Below are 9,323 nucleotides of genomic sequence, written 5' to 3'. Positions count from 1 at the left end.
ATAAATCAGGTACCCTGCTAGGGTCAGGTGCACCCCCAGGGTGTTATTCCTCAACACCAGTGTCTGAACTTGTCTGGTAAGGAGGTGAATGATACCTTCATTGGACTTGTATCTATCTGTGCTGCAGGCAAACGGCTCGAACATCTCTGGTTGTCAAACCAGAGGAGTGAAGTCCTTGAAATGAGAAATTCCAAGCATCAGGAGAGCAGGAATTGAGAAATAACCAGTTCCTTGACTGACCATGGGAAACCCACCCTTCTGGTTAGCTTCAGCACAGGCTCTGCAGCCATGTAGGCAGGGAGATGGATGGTTGAGATCTTTTAATACATGTTGGCCAATACTGACATGGTTTGGTATATGTGTACATAGGATGACTGTGAGTAGCCTAAATCTGATTGTTGGGCAATAGTTTGCTGTTAAACAAATCACACAGGTATTGCACAACCAGGGAGGGGTAATTCTTCAGGTGGCCCAGTGCCTTGGCTGTGGCTCTGCTGAGCTGAGTCCCACTTGAGCATGTGTGAGCACCATGCAGGGCACAGAGTGCTCCTTAATGTCATGTCTTGTCCTAGGCAAAGGGGACAGATCCTGGACACTCTCCCTTTTCCACTGCTGCCACAGGCAAAAGGAAAGGGTGTGACTGGCTACATGCTGCTGGTGGGGGTGCCTGGCCTCTTGCCATCAGCCACCCCTTGTCCCTTCATTTAGCATTGGTTGGAGCCGTGCAAGGGCACAGGTTCTATGACTGTCCCATCAGCAGAAATGGGAATGGTCTCAGCTAAACTTAGGGCCAAGTATTTCATCCAGTTTTCAGTCTGGAGAACCTCACACAGCCTCAGGTTTAGGGTTAGGAGCCCAGGCCGGCTGCAGCTCAGAACACCCTGTCATGTCCATGCTCTGCTGCTGGGTAGTCTGGCAACGTGAGGTGTTCAGATGTGGATCAGCGCTGGCTGATCCTTCAGTGGACCCAGTTTGCTATTACTGTCCTCTTAATACTATCTAAGCTGGTTATAGAGGAAATTCTACTTTAGACACTACCCTGAAGTCCCTGCCAGTCCTTCACACAGCTCATGGCAGTGCCAGCTTCAGCAACAAGCAGGGTTCCCAAAGGAGGAGAAAATGATGGGGCAGAGATTTGAAGGGCACTTGGAAAGGATTTTCCTCTGCTGAAGCAGAGCTCTGTGTTAATGGGAGAAATTATGAAGGGATTAGGGGTGATTTCTGTCTGTCTAGTTCTCCCTGTGCCCTTGGGAGCCTGTCCCAGGGCAGATCAGCCTTTGCAGCTCTTGGGACTGAGGAAAACTGGGACGCAAGAGGCATCTCTAATGGTGATTAAACCCTCAGGTGTGGGGAAGAGCCACCAGCCCAGCACTCATTGTGACCCTTGGGGCCTGATTCAGGGCTCCTTCAAATCACGAAGTCCAGGGAGCTTAAGGTGGACAGAAACTGCCTGCTGGGGTGTGTTCTCCTCTGGGTGTGCAGAGGTGGTTTCAGGGGGAAGCCTGGTGCTTGACAACTGTGCTGGGCATGCAGTGTGGATCTGGTTGTGAATCCTGGGAAGTAGGACATCCATCCTGGCAGATGTCTTGGGCCAAGGCTGGTGTAAAGCTAGGGACAGGCCCTGGGTCCCAAAAACACATGCATTGAGCCAGAGCTTGCAGTGCTAGCAAGGAGAAGTGACAGTAGGATGTGCTGGTCTGGCACATCCAGCACAGTGTGTGTACATGGGCATCAGCCCCCCAGCACATGGGGGAGACACATTTACTTCTCAGCTACAGGATTTGAAATTTTTCTGTGCTTTGTTTGCTGGGAGAACAGGAAAATATGTGGATCCTCACAAGCTCTGGTATCTCTGATTTATCTCCTTCCTTTAAATGCCTGAGATCATTAAGGGCAGGGAAAAGTAAGCCTCTTATCTGAGTGCCAGCACCACTGAAAGGGCCCTCTATATCACCTTGTGGTTTGTAATTTCCAAAGAATTTCTGTCCAAATTTACCAGAGGACAGAAAGGCTGTAGGGAACACACAAACAGCATGGACACAGCATGCTCTTGCTTATACAGGAATGGAGCAGATTTCACAAGGCAATTAGAGCATGGGTTTTCAGCAGGCACGTGAGCATCAGAAGGACTAATACCCTGTAAACTTGTCAATGTATCTGGCCAAAGTCTCTTTTCTGCTGTGGATTTATGCGTGTATGGACTGTGTAAACAGAGTGTAAAGGCAAAGTGGCAGCAGATGTTACACAAGTGTCCAACTTTCTGAGCAAGAAGGTGTGATTGTGAGGAGTGTGAGTCTTCTTAGGGAGACATGTGGACCTGTGTGAGGCTCAGGAGACAGTAAACTGAATGTGGGGGAAGGCCTGCTCTCTGCCAGGGCCTTTGATGAGAGCCAATTCTGAAGGCTGAGTTAATTCCAAGGGAAAGAACATGGGTGTTTGGGTGGTTTCAGGATCAAGGGATTGCCTTCAAAGCTGGTTGGGCATCTTGTGTTAACCTAGGGTAGGTGGTGTAAATAAAACAAGTGACCTGAAAAACACACCAGGACTTCACATCCCTGCATTCTCATGTGCTGGGCAGCCAGGAAGCAGAGGCTCCAGCATCTGCTGGAAGTGGGTGGGGGAACAGTCCTGATGGGGGCACATGACAGCAACAATGGAGAAAGTAATGGCAAAGTTGGGCAGGTACTGAACGAGTGTGCTTAGGAACATTTTAAGAACACACAAGTAAACACGTATGTCAAAACATCTTTGCAAGGTGCTAAAGCAGTTTATGCAGAATGTATTTATGTGGAAATACATCTTGAGTTAGAAAACACCAGTTTGTGCTGTTCTCCATGTATGAGCATAGATGCCTTTCATGGCAGGGTATGAACATCACGAAGGGGGAGTGCTCCTGGTAATCGAGATCAGAAAAGATATGGAAGCACATAAAAGAGGAAGATTACACATTCTTGTAAAGCCTTCAAAGATGAATTAATGCACTGGTATATAAATATGTGGGGTGGGGGAAAGAGATGTACCCAAACACATCAACAGAGAATTATACCCACGGAGAGATGAGCAGTCCCCCTCTCTTTTTGGATGTGTGTTTAATACCCCTGTGATGATAATTCAAGCCCCATTTGGGTGTTACATCTTGTGATTTGCTGAAGTCTTCTTACAAATCTTTCAGCAATTTGAAATCTGCACTGAACAAAGGTATTGCAGAGGTTTGGAACAGAAACAAAGAGAAGGAGCTGCTTTTGGCAGGAGGTACCTTGGTCCCTCTGGAAAGAGCAGCTGATAGGTAGGGAGAGTAGGAGGTCCCACAGGGCTTTCCAGTCCAAGAGACAAAAAGCCATGGCCTGTGGACCTCAATTCCTCCCTCCAAAGGGAGACATCCATCCCAGGTACCTTGCCTCTCCAACTAGTTCTTATAGTCATGGAAGGGGATCTTGGGCAGGCTGACCTCTCTCCAAAGACCTTTTCTCATGGCTCCACACCTTTCTGAAAGATGGGAGGGAAGGAATGTGGGCCTGGAAAGCCACCTGTGAGGTAGGCAGTGTTGTCGGAAGCTGTGGGTGGAGGTGGGCAGAGAGTGCATCTGGGAGCAGACAGAAGGGGGATGGAGGTGGTTTTTGAGGTGGAACTGGAAAGAGAAATGAAGTTGATGAGGGATATGCTTGTGAGTGACAGAGAAATAGAGCAAAAATAGTCAGATGAGATGTGTGAAATGGGTGGCTGTGGCAAGAGACACTGGAACAGAAAAGAAAAACAGAGTGTGGGACAGAGTCTGGAAGGAAGAGCTGGCAGTTGGGGTTTTTTTGGTGAATAGTTGGATCTGGAGATCTTAGAGGTCCTTTCCAACCATGAGTATTTTGTGTGTGACTGGATGGAGAGAGAGGAAAGGGGGAAAAAAAGAGGTCACAAGGATTCAGAGAACAAAGATGTGATCTCTCTAGGAGAGGGCATCCCATGAGGGCAGGGAGACAATGAAGGGACAGTGGAGAGATAGGACTGTTGCAGAGATCCATGACCTGCCTCTAGCCCGGAAGGATCTCCCACCTCACATCCTTGTCACTTGGACCACTTGCTCTTGCCACCCTCTTTGGGGTTTGTTTTTCTGCTCCAACACTGAACTGGTTTTCTTCTACTCTCTGGCCAGCCTGCCTGATGTCCCATTGATGGTTGGTGGTACAGTGGCTCTGTCACAGTGGTGACAGCAGGCCTGATTATTCCTGCCAAGTAATCAAAGCTAAAGAATGTGAAAGCATTGGAAGGACTGAGAGGTGGAGAGTCACCACAGACCATTTGCAGAGACCGTGGGGCTGTCTGTGCAGTTGACAGTGAACACTGTGATTTGCCCGGTGGAGATAGTGATGTCTGGCTTCCTTTCTAGGATGAGATCATTCATTGGATTCCCACCAAGAAATCAGCACTCCCTCCTGCAAGCAGTTCAACCCTGCTGAGGGCATCTGTGCTGATTATCACTGTAGATGAGTCTACAAGAATGCCAAAGGGCTGATTCTTCAGAGAATCGAAGCCTGGCCACTTGTGGGTGGATAAGAAAGTAAATAAAAGGATGAAAAAGTTGGTCAATCAATGGCTCCCTGTGCTGAAATGACTCTTGTCTTCACCAGGGCCAGGGCAAATGGCAGGCACTGGAAATAAGCAACACGAGCAAAACTGGAAATTAGTAAAAGCCAGTGGGAGGTTTTGAATTATTTTTTAATTAATAACATTTTTTTTTTCAGATAATCACCTTTTTTTATCATCATTTCACCCTTTCCAGAGCATGTCAGGGCTTATTCCTAGGTTCTGCAAGGAAGAAAAATATTTGTTGCCAGGGTACTTCTCATCCCCTAAATAATCTACAAGAAAGCCACCCATGTCTGCAGAGGCAGCTCAGGATCAAACTGGAAGTACTTAGACAGTAGCTCTGACTCCACAGCTAATCCCACTCCTGAGGTGCCTGCATATAACTTGATTCAGGCAGGCAGCTGAGACCTTTTAATTTGTGCTCATTTTTCACCCTTATTCCTCTAGGGAGAGGTCACAGGAAGGCTTCTGGAAGCCCCAAGAGATCTTTGTCTGCCCCTTCTCAGCACCTGTGACTGAGAAGGGAAGGAGACTGATGGAGCCAGGAGAATGAAGGTTGATACTAGATTGTGGGTGAGCAACAGGCTTGCCAAAGAGGTGGGAGGCAGAGCCTCCTGTTTAGCTCTGGGGGAAGGTTGACTTCACCCCAGAATGATGGGGGTAGAGCTGGGATGACTACTGGCTGTGGCATGTCTCTGGTGATTTAGATCTGGATATACAGGAGGGGTTGTTCTGGTTCCCGGAAACCCTGGCCGAGAGAGGCAGAAAATCCCTTCCAGCATTTCCTGGGAAGTCTTGTAGGCTCTCGAAAAGAGGAGCTGGGAAATGGGCAGGAGAGATGGGTGTCCATCCCCTCAGAGCCTGGGGTACTGGGAGAAGCTCTCCAGCCCTGTGCAAAGAGCAAGCTGGGGGCAGCTGCCTGCCAGAGCTGGCTCAGCAGGATGGGAAGGAGAGAGGGAGTGGAGGAATCTTAGAATTGTTAAGGTTGGCCTTGTTGAACTTCATGAGGTTGGCACTGGCCCACCTCTGCAGCCTGTGAAGGTCCCTCTGGATGGTGTCCCTTCCCTCTAGGGTGTCAACCACATCACACAGCTTGGGATCATCAGCAAATTTGCTGAGGATACACTCAATCCCACTGTCCATGTCACCAACAAAGATGTTAAACAGCACTGGTCCCAGTACTGACCCCTGAGGGACACTACTCGTCACCTGCCTCCGTTTGGACACTGAGCCATTGACCACAACTCTCTGGGTGTGGCCATCCAGCCCATCTCTTATCCACCAAGTGGTCCATCTGTAAAATCCATGCCTTGTCAGTTTGGAGACCAGGATGTCATGTGGGACAGTATTAAACACCTTGCACGAATCCAGGTAGAATGGGCATGGGCTTTGTTTGGCAGCAAGGTTTGAGCAGGTGACTCCCATACAGAGGCACTTGCAGGGCCGGGGCTCAGGCTAACAAGCCAAGCTCCTGTTCTCTGGGGGGCTGGTGTGAAGGTGCCCGTGGGGCTGGTGCAGAGCTGGGAAGAGTCACAACTGCCTGGACTCAGGTTTACTCTGGTGTAACAGTAACTGAGATGGAAGGGGCTGTGCCAGGATGAGCTGAGCCCAGGGAGAAATGAGCTGGAGCAGAACAAGGAAAGAGAAGAGGAAACTTGTGAGATAACCCAAGAAGCCCTGTTTGTGCATGTGTTGAGCAGTCCCTGTGCTGTCTGCATGGAAGGGGAAGATCTTTGTTCTCCCACCTGGAAGGAAAGAGGAGACATTTACAAAGAAGCAACTGCAGGGGTGCCAGGGCAGTTTAATTCACCCTCTTTGCACATCCTTTGGCACCCTCCTAGATGGATCCTTTGGCAGCAGAGGTCTTGCCTCATCCCCACCTCATTCCCTGTGCCCCTGTGCCTGCCAGGCAGAGCAGATCCTGGCTGGTTCCTCTCTGTGTCTGCTCATAAGCCTCTCCAGGTTGAGAAGCAAGGCCTCTCCCACCTTTGGCAGCCCAAGGCTGGCCTTTCCCCAGCAATTCAACCATTCCTCCTCTCCCAAACGGAACATGCCCTGACACCTTTGCCTTGAACCAAATTGTATTCAAGAGCCTGGGTTTGCCCACACATGTTAAAGGTATGGCTGGAGGCAAAAAGCAGGGAAAGGCAGCCCCAGCTCCAGCAGGGAGGAAAAGGGGAGCCATCAGCAGGGCCCAGAGCTTGGCGTTTACACCCAGTGATGAGTGTGGAAGTTGGGGCTGGCTGCTGGTGCAACTGGAGCAGCAACATCTACCCCAGCTTCCCGTCACAGCTCCTTTCCAGAAGAGTTCCTCCTCATCTAACACATGGCTTTAAAACTAGGATGGAACATCCTTGGAGAGATGAACTGTCCAGAGAAGGAGAACTTGATCTGCCAGGGTTTCAGTGCCACAGCACCACAGCTGCTCGGGCTGGTGGTGACAGGGGTCTGGGACTGAAGGGGGTAGTAGAAGAGGTGGGCACAGCAGCATGGGAGCCCAGCAGTGCTGGGGGCTACAGAGGATGCTTGGCACTCACCAGTGTGCTCCTCCCCAGAGGGCTTGCCCGTGTGGGCAGCAGCATGGGCAGGTGTTTGCAGGTGTGAGCTGTATGTGGAGAACTTTCACCCCTGCCAGTTTTAGGTAGAGAGACAGCAAAGGAAAGGAATATGGTTGTCTTCTTTCTCTTTTTTGCTCTTTGCATATTGAGGGGAATGTTATCTTCATGCTTCTTGCAGTCCAGTGTGCCAGGATCTCCAGGGGAAGTTAGCATCTACAGCCAGAGGCTGAAGTTTGCCAGTGCTGGCTTGAGAACATCTGTATGCACAGGCCATGTGTTACGTTTAATGTGCAAGGGATATGGGCATCTGCCTCTGAGGAGGAGTGAACCAGAGCCCTCCAGATTTCCTCTGTGATTACTACAGCATGTTTCTTCCTGCCACAGGTAGTTCATCAGATGCCAGCTAGGGAGAAAGGATGCAAACAAGACATGTTAAGTAAAATACTCCAGCATCCAACTTGGATGAGCAAGCTGTAAAGGAAAAGGAAATTATTCCTGTGGAGCAGGATGAAGGCTCACCAGACAGACTACACGTGGGCAGTGCTCAGAACAGAGAATGGCTCTTTGAAGGGCATGAAAATCTGCACCAGAACTAAAACCTGGAGCTGACTCCCAAGCGATGGGGGAAACGTCTGATGGTAGATAAAATGAGGATTTCATTAGGGCACTGTGTCCAAGAGGAAACAACAGGAATCCTGCAGGATGCAGCCTGCTGCTCAAGCCCAAGCAGACAGGGCGTGACTGCAGATGCAGTTAGTGCAGAAGAGCAGCAGGACTGGGTCAGACCAAAGGTCTGCCCTGACTCAGCCCTGCACCCAACAGCAGATGCTTCAGGAAGAGGGAGCACAGCAAACATGTGGTGATACTTGCCCCAGATATTAACCCAGTTTCCAGTCAGTGTCCAGCTCAGGTGCTTCTGAGCCAAAGCAGCTCTTTGGGGGACATTAGTGGTGGACTAGGAGGAGCCTTTGGTTTCCAGTAGATCCCTTGTTTCCTGTGAGGGGTTGCACCATGTGGCTGGTCAACACTGGATACTCATTCTAGAAGTTCTGTGTTGTTTTTACATTGCTAGGAAATGTCCTGCAAGTGGCTGGTACAGCCCCAGCCCCCAGAGTGTCCCCCTGGGCTTGACTGTGGTGCTGTGGCTGCCCTGGGCTGGCTCCAGAGAGCTACCATCCTGCTGTGGTCAGGCTTGGCTTTGTGCAGGGAAGTTTGGCCCTGGAGCTGATGGCAGCAAAGTCTCCAGAACCCAGGCAGTAAAAGTGATCAAGTGAGGTGTTTGGACAAGAAAGAACACGATCCACGTATAGTCTCTCAGGTCCAACAGAAGCAGCAATCAAAAGGAATATGAAATTGAGAAAAATGTAGGGAATGCACATAAAAATGTGTCCTGGGGCCAGTCATTTTGCAAGAATCAGGGAAACTCTGGTTCTATGATTCTCGGGAGCACAATTGTGAGGCTGACAGCAAGTGGGCTTAATTGGGAAATGGCCGTGGCTTATGTGGTAGGCCAGGAAACAGAAAACAATGTAAGTTTTCCAAGGCTGATGCAGAAACTGGATAGTCCCCAGCACAAATAATTACCTCCTGTGCAGTTACCTTAGCACAAGAGCACTTGGGAGACAGAGCTAGCCCAGCTCCTGTTGGACTTCAGCATCACTGTGACGCAAAGTACTTGTCTGTGTGTGTGTTCTTACTCTATCTTAATGCTGCCTGGAGCAGTGGGTGTCTCTGAGGGTTTGTGTTGCATCAAATCAAGAGAAACCCAAGCAGTGGGTTCAAAAATTAGAGGGAATGTTACTAAGACAGGCAGACTGATCAGCAAAGCACAAAGCCTGGGATCAGTCGTGTGTTCTTTAGACTAGAAAGTGCTCCAGAAAGGATGGGAGGGCTCAGGCAGGCTGGGCTGGGATGGGATGGCACGGCCAGGTGATGGGGACACAGCCCTGAGAGGGACCAGGGCTGCGCTTCGCGGGGCCACATCTCGCAGATGCTGAGTTGCTCCGCCGCGAAGGGCAAATCCCCGGGCTGGGAGATGCGCCCGTGGGAAATGAGGAGGTACAAACCCCCTCCCCTAGCCCGGGACCCCCGGCCCGACCCGCTCCGCTCCCGCAGAGCCTCCCCCGGCCCCATCCCCTGCCCTGCCGCTCCCCCCGCCGGCCGCGCCGCGCCGGTGCCGCGGGCCCG

The sequence above is a fragment of the Chaetura pelagica genome, unplaced genomic scaffold (assembly GCF_000747805.2).
Source record: "Chaetura pelagica isolate M959 unplaced genomic scaffold, ChaPel_1.0 scaffold356, whole genome shotgun sequence".
Lineage (NCBI taxonomy): Eukaryota > Metazoa > Chordata > Aves > Apodiformes > Apodidae > Chaetura > Chaetura pelagica.
The sequence above is the reverse complement of the archived record's forward strand: the minus strand, read 5'-3'. Positions refer to the sequence as shown.